Genomic DNA, 13284 nt, shown 5'->3' with positions numbered 1-13284 from the left:
CCCTTGTCCCTTGAGGTTTTAGTCCTGTTGTTGTGTACAGACAACTCACCTGCAAACCCTGTGTTTACATGTAAATAACCTGCATTCATATGTAAATAGCAGTGACATGCATATGTAAATAGCTGGGCCAACGACATTGATATGTAAATCAGGCAGCGTTCATATGTATATCATGCCCCCTGCAGTGAGGAGAAGATGTGCTGTAACCTACAGCAACCAGTGAGCAGTATTACTGTACAGTAATCTCTAGCAGTCAATCAACAAGCCAAAATCAAGTGCTGTAACCTCTAGCAACTAATCAGTGAGCCTTAAGGAGTGCTGTAACCTCTAGCAACCAGTCAGTAAGCAGTAATGATATGCTGTAACCTCTGGCAACCAATCGCAATCGCTGCCCGATCTGATACAGTAAACTGATTTTAAGTCTAACTGCTATTTATTGTATGTCTCAGAGAAGGTGGAGAGCGAAATTGCATGGGGGGAAGGGGGCCCTAAGCAAATTTTTGCCTAGGGCCCAATCAATATTAAAGACGGTCCTGGTTCTTTCCTGTAAGAGTGGCAAGGATGTGGAATTCCCTTCCACAGGCGGTGGTCTCAGCGGGGGGGGGGGGGCGATAGATAGTTTCAAGAAACTATTAAATAAACACCTGAACGACCGCAACATACAGGGATATACAATGTAATACTGACATATAATCACACACATAGGTTGGACTTGATGGTCTTTTTTCAACCTCACCTACTATGTAACTATGTCACAAGCATCCCGTCCTCCCATTGAGTATGTGCAGCTGCGGGGTGAAGAACGCCCCGGCTGAAGCAGCTGATTGGGCCAGCAGTGACATCTTCCTTCCGGATTTGCCTGAACATGGGTTTTGACCTACCCAAGCTCATCCTTACTTATCGGTTTTTGTGAGACGACATGGACATTTCTTTTGTGGAAGACACTTTGATAAATGAGGACCTCCTGTGGCCCAGCAAATTGCGTTGGCTTTGTGATAAAGTCTTTTATCCTATTTTGGATAAATTTATATCTGGACAATTATTTCTCGGTGTGGAATCTCAAATTTGAATCTCAAATTCTCTTACAAACCAAGAAAACTGTGGTGATTCTTTGACATGGAAAAGCTGTAGGCCCACAATTCAAATACCCCCATCCAAACTAGGGTTGCCACTTGTCTGGGATTTACCCGGACAGTTCGGGTTTTAAATCATGTGTTCGGGTTTCAGTCCACCTAAAACCCGGACACAATATTCAGACAGGAATGTGGCTCGGAAAAGGGCCCCATAGGATAGTGAGGGGGCACTATGCACGCCACATTACTATTCTCTTTGGAGTGCCCAAAGGTATCCCAGGTCTGTTATAATCCTATAGTGTTTGCTAAAAAATAAATATTTTTGCTGTGCGCCTCTAAAGTGTTCGGCTTGAAGAAAAAGTGGCAACCCTAATCCAAACACTGCTATAACTCCTACAGAAATGGGATACCCTAGGACAGTGATGGCGAACCTTGGCACCCCAGATGTTTTGGAACTACATTTCCCATGATGCTCCTGCACTCTGATGTGTAGTTGAGCATCATGGGAAATGTAGTTTCAAAACATCTGGAGTGCCAAGGTTCGCCATTACTGCCCTAGGATCTCAGCGCTACCCTTCCATTTTTCCCAGATCTGATTCTATGACAATAATTATGTATTTAACCACTTAAGGACCAGGCCTATTTCTCAAGCTTGTTGTTTACAAGTTAAAATAATTGTTTTTTTGCCATAAAATTACTTAGAACCCCCAAACATTATATATTTATTTTTCCAGACACCCTAGAGAATAAAATGGCGGCCCTTGCAATACTTTATGTCACACTGTATTTGCGCAGCGGTCTTACAAGCGCAATTTTTTGGGGAAAAAATACACTTTTTTCAATTCAAAAATGAGAAAAGAGTAAAGTTAGCCCAATTTTTTTTATATTGTGAAAGATAATGTTCAACCGAGTAAACTGATTCCCAACATATCACGCTTCAAAATTGCGCCCATTCGTGGAATGGCTACAAACTTTGACCCTTAAAAATCTCAATAGGTGATGTTTAAAAATTTCTACAGGTTACCAGTTTTGAGTTACAGAGAAGTTCCATTGTTAGAATTATTGCTCTCGCTCTAACAATCGTGACGATACCTCACATGTGTGGTTTGAACACCGTTTACATATGCGGGCGCAACTTACGTATGTGTTCATTTCTGTGCGCAAGCACAGAGGGACGAGGTGCTTTACATTTTTTTTCTTATTTTACTTTTTATTTTTTACACTGTCCCTTTAAAAAAAAAAAATAAATTTGGATCACTTTTATTCCTATTAGAAGGAATGTAAACATCCCTTGTAATAGAAAAAAAGCATGACAGGGCCTCTTTAATGTGAGATCTAGGGTCAAAAAGACCTCACATCTCATATTTACACTTAAATGCAATAAAAAAAAATCTCCTTTTAAGGCTGTTGGGTGGAAGTGACGTCTCTTCCGTCATCCGTCATTGAGTCAAGTGGGGGCCGTCATTCCCTCACTCGACACAGTGCCTCAGAGGGGAAAGGACCAGATCGTCTCCGCCGCTGCCGACGGCTCCGGTAAGCGCGGAGACATCTGGAACGCGGCGGGAGGGGGGTGGACACCTCTCCCGCCGCCGATAAAAGGGACCTCGCTGCGAATCCACCGCGGAGACCACTTTTATCTGAAAGCAGACCGCCCGCGGGTATCTACGCCACTTCCGGCGCCTTCTCCCTCCCCCCGCTGTCTTCTGGGAGACACACAGGTCCCAGAAGACAGCAGGGACCAGTGAGATCGCTCTGCGCGAGTGGCGCATGTGCAGTAAGGATCCGGGAAGTGAAGCCGCAAGGCTTCACTTCCTGATTCCCTTACCGAAGATGGCGGCGCCTCCACCTGAGAGCCGAGGGACAGATCGGCTTCGGGTGCTGACATCGCGGGTGCCCTGGACAGGTAAGTGTCCATATTTTAAAAGTCAGCAGCTGCAGTATTTGTAGCTGCTGACTTAAAAAAAATAATAAAATTAAGCGGAACTCCGCTTTAAGAATATACCGGAGCAGCTATCTGCTGCCATAACAACGGTATTCAGTGTCACAGTACTGACGTATAATGACGTATGGCGACATATACGACGGCGGCTGGTCCAGATTCAAGTGGTTGAATAAAAAATAGCTTATGTGTATTTTTTCATTTGCCTTTTTTTATATGGACCTCACAGTTCTTGCATCGACGTGAAATGTGTGTTGATAAAGGTTTTGGCCTTTTCTTTAAGATGTAGGCTATTCTCAATAGGTCACTGAAGTTCTGCAATGTATTGTGGGTATAGGACAGTGATATGCAATTAGCGGACCTCCAGCTGTTGCAGAACTACAATTCCCATGAGGCATAGCAAGACTCTGACAGCCACAAGCATGACACCCAGGGGAAGAGGCATGATGGGACTTGTAGTTTTGCAACAGCTGGAGGTCCGCTAATTGCAGATCCCTGTGGTGCCTCAGCTCTGACATGGGGAAAAGTCAAAATTTGCATAGCATGACTGCTCTTATGTGTGTGTGGAGCATAATTACTTACATAATTAAAACAATGCAGTGGTACATACTGACTCACTATGCTTCCTATTAGGCAGTTTGGTTATTTTATATATTATTACTTAATGAAAGTTGAATGATTGGGATTAACTATTCCAAAGTGAAAAATACTGTTACTTGTCTCTCTGCATCACTTTAACATTTCTTGTTATATTTCCTTGCAAACAATATGAAAATACGATATAGAAAAGAAAGGGAGAATGGGGAAATGAAGTTTGTCACTGCCAATGATGATACATAAGATGCATATATAATATAAGAAATTGTACAATTTATTGTCACATTTTTTTAGAGAATACCAAAATCTAGAAAAACTTTTATATCAATTTAAGTCAATAATAATAAATTGATAGTCAATGAGACTTACACCTCACATATAATGCTTGAAATGCTGGTGAAAATACACCATTTGGGCCCATTCTCCATATTCAGCCTTAAACTAGCATGCATGGGGAGCTATAAGAATTTTCTACATTTTGTAACATATATTTTATGTCAAAAACGTAATCGCGTTTGTGTGATGTTTTCGGTCACTGGAAATACTTGACAGCTTTTTTTTTTTATGAACATTTTCCCTTAAACAATAGAAATACAATAAAAACTCTTAAAATGCATTTATAGACTAAATGTTTTTCCAGTTTTGGATACAGAAGGGTCAAAATGCCTATAAAAAATATAAATGTTGCTGTCTATGTCCCATCGAGGAGCTTCACCCTCCACTTCCTGTCCTGGAGACACAACAGGAAGTGAGAGGAAATATCTACAAGGTTAGGAGAATGACCCCATTGGTTGTCACCAGAATAGATGTTCCTATTGGAAGATGGGACTTGCTCTGGTGACGGGCTGTAAAATGTTGGATTTCCCCATCATATTGTCTTTGGGGGTCACCAGGACAATTAAAGATGAGGAATGTGACACAGACAACAATAAACACCTGCGAGTGGTTCTAATCTTTCCCTACTTTATCCAAGGTTATCCATGGTTATAAACACTCTTTCAATATAATAGGTAAGGCTACATAAAGCAAGTTTTCGAAATTCTCCTAAGCCCAACACCCTAGGATGAATAACCCCCTTGAAATTATGATTGTTAAAATCCAGATATTTTGTCTGGAATGCCTAGAGTGGCTTGTGTTATAAAGGGACCCATCTGATGTAGAATGTGGAATACACTAAGACCACATTGCCAACATCCACTTCACACACTCTTAATGGGTTGTTAGACAGTGGTAAAACAATATAGAGAAAGCTCCAAAGCTTGTTAATGTGGTTAATCCACCCAGCTTGCCCCGTCAGAGGAAAAACCCACAAAGATGAAGTTGTGTCCTTACTTTTAAACCAGGCAGGAGAGCCTCTCTCTTAAATCCACCAGGTCCAGTGTCTAACCACATTGCTTGTAAAAATGTAGTGGGCAAGAAGGGCAGAACAAGCCCCATTGACGGGGACGGTGGGCTGAGTTTGGCTGTTGGCATGTTTGTTGGAGTAATGTGTGTGTGTGAGGGCATTTCTAAGGCCTTTGATGTCAGAACGAGATCTTGCTCTTTGAAATCGTACACTCATTTTTACATCTACTCCGGGAACAGAATGCAGCTTGCGAGGCCAGAAACCCTAGAAGACGGAGAAGGCTCTTGTGAACGTTCCTTGGCATTCACACTACTATTGCTGGAGGAACCTCACCCACCGTCATACCCCGCAGTACTGACATGATTGAAGTTAACACTGCCTGGGCCTCATCGTCTTCTAATACTATACAAGAACTGCCAACTTTGTCCCTTCCCTCTCAATTTGCATACTACTGCCAATGGCCTTCAATAGAACTGGAGCTGTATTTAGACATGCAGCTAAATATGCAGATGAAATAGATATACAGGAACTGTTTGATCTGCCCAAACTTTTGTAAAGTAATAGGATAATTAGGGTAATAACATTTTTTAGGACCTCATACCACTGCCCCTATCTGGTCTCTGGTCTACTAGTGAACATTTGTGATTCTGTTCCTAAGCTCCTACATACCTTGCCTTCCCTTGTAGGACCTCCAAATTGGATTTAGGCATGAACATGAAGGCCTGGCATTACCAAGACTTTGCATGTGTGGCGGGGAGCAAAAAGGTGAACATTATAGTGCTTGGATCAAACAGTGACTGGATGAGGTCATGAAACCTGTCCATCCAATTTTACCCTAGATCTCTCATGCTGAAGTTTTCATTTTTAATATTTTTTATTGCATATTGTTCATAAATGATATACAGAGACACAAGGTAACTTCAAAGGTGTGGAAGTGCACATAGCTGTAGGTCAAATACAGATGCAAGTGCATTGCGCTACCTTGTGTTGCTTATGCGCAAGCAACCTATCGATGCATTGATATATACAGTGGTTAGGAAAGGAACACATTAGTGATTGTCTCAGTTGATTCCTGACACAAGCATGGCAACACACTGAAGCTATTGGATTATATATCTATATGCTTCCTAATTCTGGTAATTAGACATTGTGTATCCCTTTGGATATCACACTCGTCAAACAATTCCAACATAGAAATCAGATGCCTCGGTTCCCATCTTCTTTCCTCCGGTTTCCTATGTGGGGGGCACATTTAAATCTGTGACCACTTGTAAGCCTTACGGGTCCGGGGTTGCCTCCCCTTTGAGGGTGCAGGAGGGACAACTTCTCAGCAGCATCCAGGATCACGAGTGGGGGAATCTTCTGCTTTTTCTATGTCTTTTTAAAGAAGTCTCCGGATAAACTAGTCCATTTGGTGGAAAGGAAATATAAGAACCCCCTGAGGAAGACCATAAGGTCGAAATGCACTGGGGTTTTTCCCAGCATCGGACAGTATTACCATAACCAATTTTGTGGGTAGCATATTTTGATGCATATTCCCTATAACAAAAACGTTTTATGATACCGTTTACTGTTCAATTTGCTATCCAATCCAAGTTGTCTCGTATTATGTAAACCGAAGCTCATGTTTTAAACTTTTGTATTGTGTAACCCATGTCCAAGGGTTTTTTGTCAATAAAATCTATTTTTATGAAAAATCTCTCTTTTTGACTTACTTCTGCAGCTAAAAAAAACCCCATTGGGAAACCTCAATGTGTTTTTTGCAGGAAAGGAACACATTACAACCCAAACCATATTTAGGGTCTGCTAATAGCTGACTTAATGCACTTTTAAAAAAAGCACTAAGCGAGTAAGCGAGTAATCCCAAATCAGGGGACCCACCCCGTAGCTCTGTTTCTGGGCAAATAGAATTTGGATAACAGAGAAAGAGACAGAGAAAAGTAAAGAAGTTAAATAGGAAGAAAGACCGTGGGAAGTGAGGTGATGGGGGGGTGAGAAGATGGGGATCAGAAGGAGTTGAAGTTGGACCCTCGCAACACAAAACTGTGCAAGGGTCTAGAATTTTTTTTAAACTTTTTGTCACAAAGAGTGTCTGCCGAATTTGCATGACATGTGAAATTCAATGTTTCCCTATGAGAGCCGTCTTAACTGATACTACACAAGACTGTCCGACATTAGAAAAGGTTTCTGCACTACTTTGATCTGACTTTGATAAGACTTCAATGCCAAAGTGTGAAAAAAAGTCATACCGAAGTTGTACCAAAAGTTGGACTCCAAAGTGGCACCTGAAAAATTTGAGACCGGGTTCACACTGCTCTAACATGAATGTCACGCGACTTTGCCAGGCGACTTCAGCTTCAATTTGACAAGACTTCGACACAACTTGGAAGCAACTTCAGGGAATTAAGATGAGGATAAGACTTGGATGTGACTTCCATTCAATTCCATGGGCTGAATGTTGGACCAAAGTAGTGCAGGAACCTTTTCCAAAGTCAGACTGACACAAGTCGGACCAGTTAAGATGGCTCCTATCGGGAAACATTGATTTTTACATGTCATGCGACATTTACTGTCAAAGTCAGCATGCATGTTGCACCAGTGTGCACCGGGCCTGAAGGTTAGGAACCTAAATTGTTTGAGGCAGACCCTGGCCTGATTCTAGGGCAGTTCCTTTATATTTGTACCAAAGTGCCAGTCACTTCAAAACCCCCCAAAAAAACACAGTTTGAGACATCCATCCGAGTCCAAACAAATTTGGCCATTCTGCGGGGTACTGTGTCTATGCAATAATTTTTAGCTGGCTTCATTAAATGATGAATTCAGCAATCCATGTGCAGTCATGTCCCAGATCTAGGTCTACTGGTGCAATGCATGGAAACTACCCAAATCTCTTTCCCTTAGGGAAACATAAGGCCGAGGACATATAGGGTATGATTTAATAAACCTGGAGAGTGCAAAATCTGGTGCAGCTGTGTATGCTAGTCAATCAGCTTCTAACTTAAGTATGTTTAATTAAGCTTTGATAAAAAAAAAAAAAAAAAAAAAAAAAAAAACGGAAGCTGATTGGTTTCTATGCACAGCTGCACCAAATTTTTGCAATCTCCGGTTTTAGTAAATTAACCCCATAGAGTCACCCTCTTGGAGAGAGCCATAAATCAAGGATACTATACCCTTAAAGAGGAAGTAAACCCTGATGAGTTTACTTCCTCTTTCATTCCCTGCAAAGGCAAAGCATAATGGACTACTGTGCATCGCATAGTAGTCCATTATGTGTCACTAACCTGACACAGGAGCCAGCGATGTCACCGCTGTCCCCTGTAGTCCGGCGCATCCATCTTCTCGGTGGGGTCTCGCTGCTCCGCCGCTGTCATTCGGCTAAGCCGCGATGATGTCACTTCCGCACATGCGCGCAGGAGCCGACATGCGCGCCATCTTCGTCGTTGACGATGACGCGCTCAGTGCGCCTGCGCGCCGCTGTCTACGGTGCATGCGCCGTAGACAGCAGTGCCTGTCTTTCGGCAAATATCTCCTAAACCGTATAGGTTTAGGAGATATTTCTTGGACCTACAGGTAAGCCTTAATCTAGGCTTACCTGTAAGTCAAAGTGTGTTGTAAGGGTTTACAACCACTTTAAAGAGAGCATTGTGAAGACATATGTGTTTGAGGGGTTAGGAGTTAAAGGCGAGAGTGTGTGTTTCAAAACAGATTGTATTTCATTTCAATTTTGAAGATATCGAAACATCTCCGAGTAAGAAGCATGGTGAGAGCACTGTAGCAATGGAAGGCTTAGCAAATCTTGCACAGCCAGCAAATCATACACCAGAGAGAAGTCTGCTTTGGCCTACCAAAATAATCGATGTGGCTCTTTGTATCCCAGGGTAAGGAATGGTCGTTAACAAGATAGCAAAGGGCATGGGGGCAATAATAACCTCCCAGAGTATTTCATAGAGTTCCAATTTTTTTAATGAGTCTTTAAGCACTGAAAAGATGATATTACTGTGTAAACCAGGAGGAGTTAATGGAACCATGTCCATCACAATACGCACAACCAGGTACGCTTCAATGCTGGTCCATAATAGAGTGTTGGAAGGTGCATTGTAGGAATTTGGAAGGAAGATTTGCAATGCTCGACAGTAGTTAATGATATGCAGAATGCCAATATCCTTTTGAGTTTTGGCGTTGTAAGAGAACTTTTTTGAAGACTTCTGATCTAGAGTTGTGCCTAAGAACCCCAGGTACAGTATGCCTACAGGAATGACCGTCATATATGTAAAAGTATATAGGGTATAAGGGTATATATAAACCCTTAGGCTGGATTCACACCCATGCATTTTTAGTGCTTTTTGCATTTTGCAGATTTGCACTACAGAATGTATTCCATAGGAAACCGTGTTAAATGGACTGTAGTAAAAATCTGCAAAAAGCACTAAAAATGCATAGGTGTGACTCCAGCCTTAAGTAGTACAGCAATTCAGGAAGCAGTGTCATAGTGGCTATCCTGTCCAGCCCAGAAATCCCTGGAATGAGGAGTGGAAGCCATTTGTCTCAGAAGAGATGTGTAATTGGGTGCATATAAAGACTCGTAAGAGGGCATAATTACATTTTTAAAATAGAGAAGGTGGGAAGTAACAATAGGGAAAGTTATCCTTGAAAGACAAGCTGAGGTTTTCACTAGAGCCCACAGACACATGATTAGGCCCTGATATACAGTATCTGTAAACTCTCCATCATTCATGTTTATAACTATGAAATGGGGAAGATGAAGGTGCATGTACATCTATGGCTCTGGCGTTATCTCAATTGAAGCAAAATTTACCAACCTAAACCTATCTGTGTACTATCTCCTTCAAGATCTGCCAGCTGCTACTGTTGTTACGTTACTACAGGTGTCAAGTTGAGGCTCTATTTTACCAAGAATTTTCATTTTTAAAGGTTCTGTTTTCCATATTTTTCTTTAGTTTCATCCTGCTCTCTTTAGATCTCACCATGCATGGTATTCATTTTTTTTTCCTGAAAACCCACGGCAAACTGGTGCCAAAAAAATGTGCACACACATAAAGAGTGAAACACAAAAACGTGAAACGGGTGCACACAAGCCCTCGAAAATCAGAGGGCCTTGCCTTGATCCCCCTGGGGCATAGGCTCCAGATGGGGACGGGGTACTTACACTTGGTCCGTCTGGCTGAAACCAGACAGACCCCATTCTCTGGAGGGTCTGCCGAAACAGACCCATCAAAGTACTAGGTGGGGCTCCCCCAAAGGGAGACCCCATTAGAGAGGGCGAACTAAGCCAGAAGGCCATGTCCACCCCCTCCCAAGACTTTAAGGACAGGCCTGATGACCTACACCCTACCAATCACACGTGCAAAAACCGTGTACAAACATAAAAATACAAAAAGTGACAAACAAGGGCTTAAATAAAAGAAAGTGGGGGAGAAGGAAGTGGAGAGGAGAGTAAATAGTGGTCATTGTGTGAAACAATGACTAGGCTGTCCGGCCAGGAATAAAATATTCCTCTGGTCACAGCCAAAAGGCTTGGTCCAGGAGGCAGGTGAGAAAAAAGTGTGGTATGGTGCAGTGACTGTGGTGCCATAAATCAAAGTGACCCTCACTCACAGTGACTTTACGGCATCCCTGGACTGCCACTCCAGGGGCACATACACCATGGGCTTCTTTCCAACCCTGGCCCACAGCCAGACTAGCGCAGCCAGCACCCCTACCAGGAAGGTCTGGAGCTCTGAGAGCTTAGGGAAAGCCCTGGACGCAAGGGATCAACCACCACTCCAATCGCTCCTACCTAATTATATTCAGGAAATACTAACCGCCCCCCCTAGTGGGAAAGGGGGGCCAGTGTTCTTTCCAAAAAACTGACAGGGGCAAGAGCCACACCGATCTAGGCCAGAAAGCCAGGGACCTGACCCTTCGGCCAGACCGGTGCAGCACCAATCCTCAGCAGGAGCACCCTTCTGGCCTGCTCAGACACAACCAATCATCAGCCTCTATGACCAAAGAGCGCCAACGTGGGCCCCCTACTAAAACAGACTGTCCAGGTACAATTGCACCATCAGATTTGCATCTGCCCTGCCCATTTGGGAGTAGCATAGCGCCTCCTCTGTCAAATGATAAGAACAGATACTACACTTGATCTTAGCCAAAAGGCAGGGAAACCGTGCACTGTATTAATGCCTAACCCAAGCCAAAGCTTTTTATTTTGTTTTGGATAAAGCAGGGAAAGATTGGAAAAGCTGGCAGCTTTTTATTGCTGTCTGCATGCCTATTGGGGAGATTTCCTCTCACTTCCTGTCAAGACAAGAAGTGATGAAAAATCTATCCGATAGAGACACAGACACAAATGCATTTTGAGTACTAAGAGAATGTTTTAGAACCTTTGGCCATATTTTTTGACCATTTTTATTGCTGTCAGTGACTTCCTCTTCCAGGGGAAATCACATCTTCCTCTATGGGCATCATAGAGACAGAAAATAAGGAAAAAATCTCTCACATGGTATCACAGACAAAATAAAGATAGAAATGTTAACTCTATGCAAAAATAAAATAAAAAAGGGGAAAAATTGCTTGAGTTATGCTTTTTCTTACTCTTTTTTTTATTTTCCTGCACACCTAAAATTTAAATAAAAAAAAAAAAAGTAGTTTTTTTTGGCACTATGCCTGTGGTAATGGCTCTCTACACAAGCTTTTTCCTCCATAGGAGCGCACTATTATTTTTTGGTGCGTCAATAAAGCTACAATATTGAGCAAACTAGAAAAATGGTGAAGAAGCTTTTTTTGAAGTAAAGAACAAAACAGCAACATTTTAAAGAAAGATCAAAAGTGTAAGCCCTTGTACACACGATCGGAGATTCCGACAACCAAATCCGTCGGATTTTGTCCGACGGATGTTGTCCGAAACTGTTGTATACACATGGTCGGACGAAGTTGTCGGAAAATCCAATCGTTCAGAACATGATGACGTTATTTCATTACGACGGGACTACGTTCAGACTAGTAGCCAATAGCTTTGATGTAGGAATTTGATCTGAGCATGCGTGGCACTTTGTCCGATCGGAATTCTCGACACATGATCAGAGTATGTCCGATCGGAGCATTTTGTCGGAAAATATTTCCGGCAAGTTGGAAAATTTGGTTCCGACGGATATTCCGACGGAAACAGTCCGACCACACACAGTCGGAATATCCGACAAAACGCTCCGATCGGACACATTCCATCGGAATCTACGATCCTGTGTACAAGGGCTTAGGTGGATTGTGGGTGAAAAGAAAAACAGATCTGGCGCTATACCTTTAAAAATTAAATGCAAAATAGAAAATAGAGAAAAATTAGAAAAATATACTTCTGTTGGTTCACCTCTAATATACTTCTATTGGTGAAGAAATGTAATTAAATAAAAGAATATATGTGAAGTGTGAATAAATAAATCTATCATAGAAACATGCTGATTAGTAAAATATTAATAAAAATTGTGTCCGTGCAAAATTATATACCAATACTCAAAAAACACAAAAAAAAAAAAAAAGGGTGTGTATCTGTGTGTATACAGACCCAATATACAGTCCTTACGCTAAGGTGCTTATACAAGATTAATTTGTGACAATACAATCAGATATATCAAAAAAGTGCAAATTGTGAAAGCATCTCATAGGCAATCATTAGGTCCTCAGATCTACAGGCGCAAGGAAGCACTGAAAGTTTCCATAAAGTCCCAAAAGTTTATACAGATGATTTTTGCAGGAGATGTGAGGTTAAATAGTGAGGATCTTCCTAGTGTGCGTGACAAAAAATTGGTAATGCCCTCACCAGATACCCTGCCCCTGCAGGGGTGGTATAGCCTCCACAGTGTGAGCCCCTGTGCCGCTATGTGGATCTCTGGGGGATTCGTTTGTCATCCGCTGGGGGTACTCCGTTTTGGTTCTCAACAGAAAAGAGGAGTCTCCATAGTGTAAATCATTTCAATAGACAGTACTTTATTAAATAACAGGGTTGTACTCACATTTAGTACGAGATTAAAAACGCCAATAACATAAACCACGTCCTATGGCTGTTACAGCTGATAATGAATGGTGCATGATTTTCATTCATATTGCCGAAACCAGACATGACATTAAAACCGCAAGCAGTTTTAAATGACTTTTTTTACGTTAAATATCAATTTGTGCAGGGACTGTTCTAAACACGGGAAACACAAGCCACTTCACAGGCATACTACAGACACCCCCCAGGCACGATATTTAAAGGAATATTTCACTTTTTTTTCACTTTAATCGTCATTAAAATTAGTGCTCCCGAAAAACATTTTAGGCATTGACCCATG

General features: G+C 42.0%; 1 long non-coding RNA gene and 1 pseudogene across 2 annotated transcripts in view; both read right to left on the bottom strand.

Annotated features, from left to right (window-relative positions):
* Positions 1-5287, bottom strand: part of LOC143926645 (uncharacterized) — a 228711-nt gene extending 223424 nt beyond the window's left edge. For both annotated transcript variants that reach the window (XR_013262110.1, XR_013262109.1), the window contains exon 1: positions 4942-5287. This is a non-coding gene — a long non-coding RNA (uncharacterized LOC143926645). The remainder of the gene's footprint in view (positions 1-4941) is intronic.
* Positions 5288-10905: 5618 nt separating this feature from the next.
* Positions 10906-11125, bottom strand: LOC143928529 (U2 spliceosomal RNA; annotated as a pseudogene).
* Positions 11126-13284: the final 2159 nt, after the last annotated feature.

The sequence above is a fragment of the Lithobates pipiens genome, unplaced genomic scaffold (assembly GCF_037356315.1).
Source record: "Lithobates pipiens isolate NorthernLeopardFrog02 unplaced genomic scaffold, aLitPip1_a1.2 Scaffold_23, whole genome shotgun sequence".
Lineage (NCBI taxonomy): Eukaryota > Metazoa > Chordata > Amphibia > Anura > Ranidae > Lithobates > Lithobates pipiens.
This window is presented reverse-complemented; position numbering and strand designations above follow the sequence as displayed.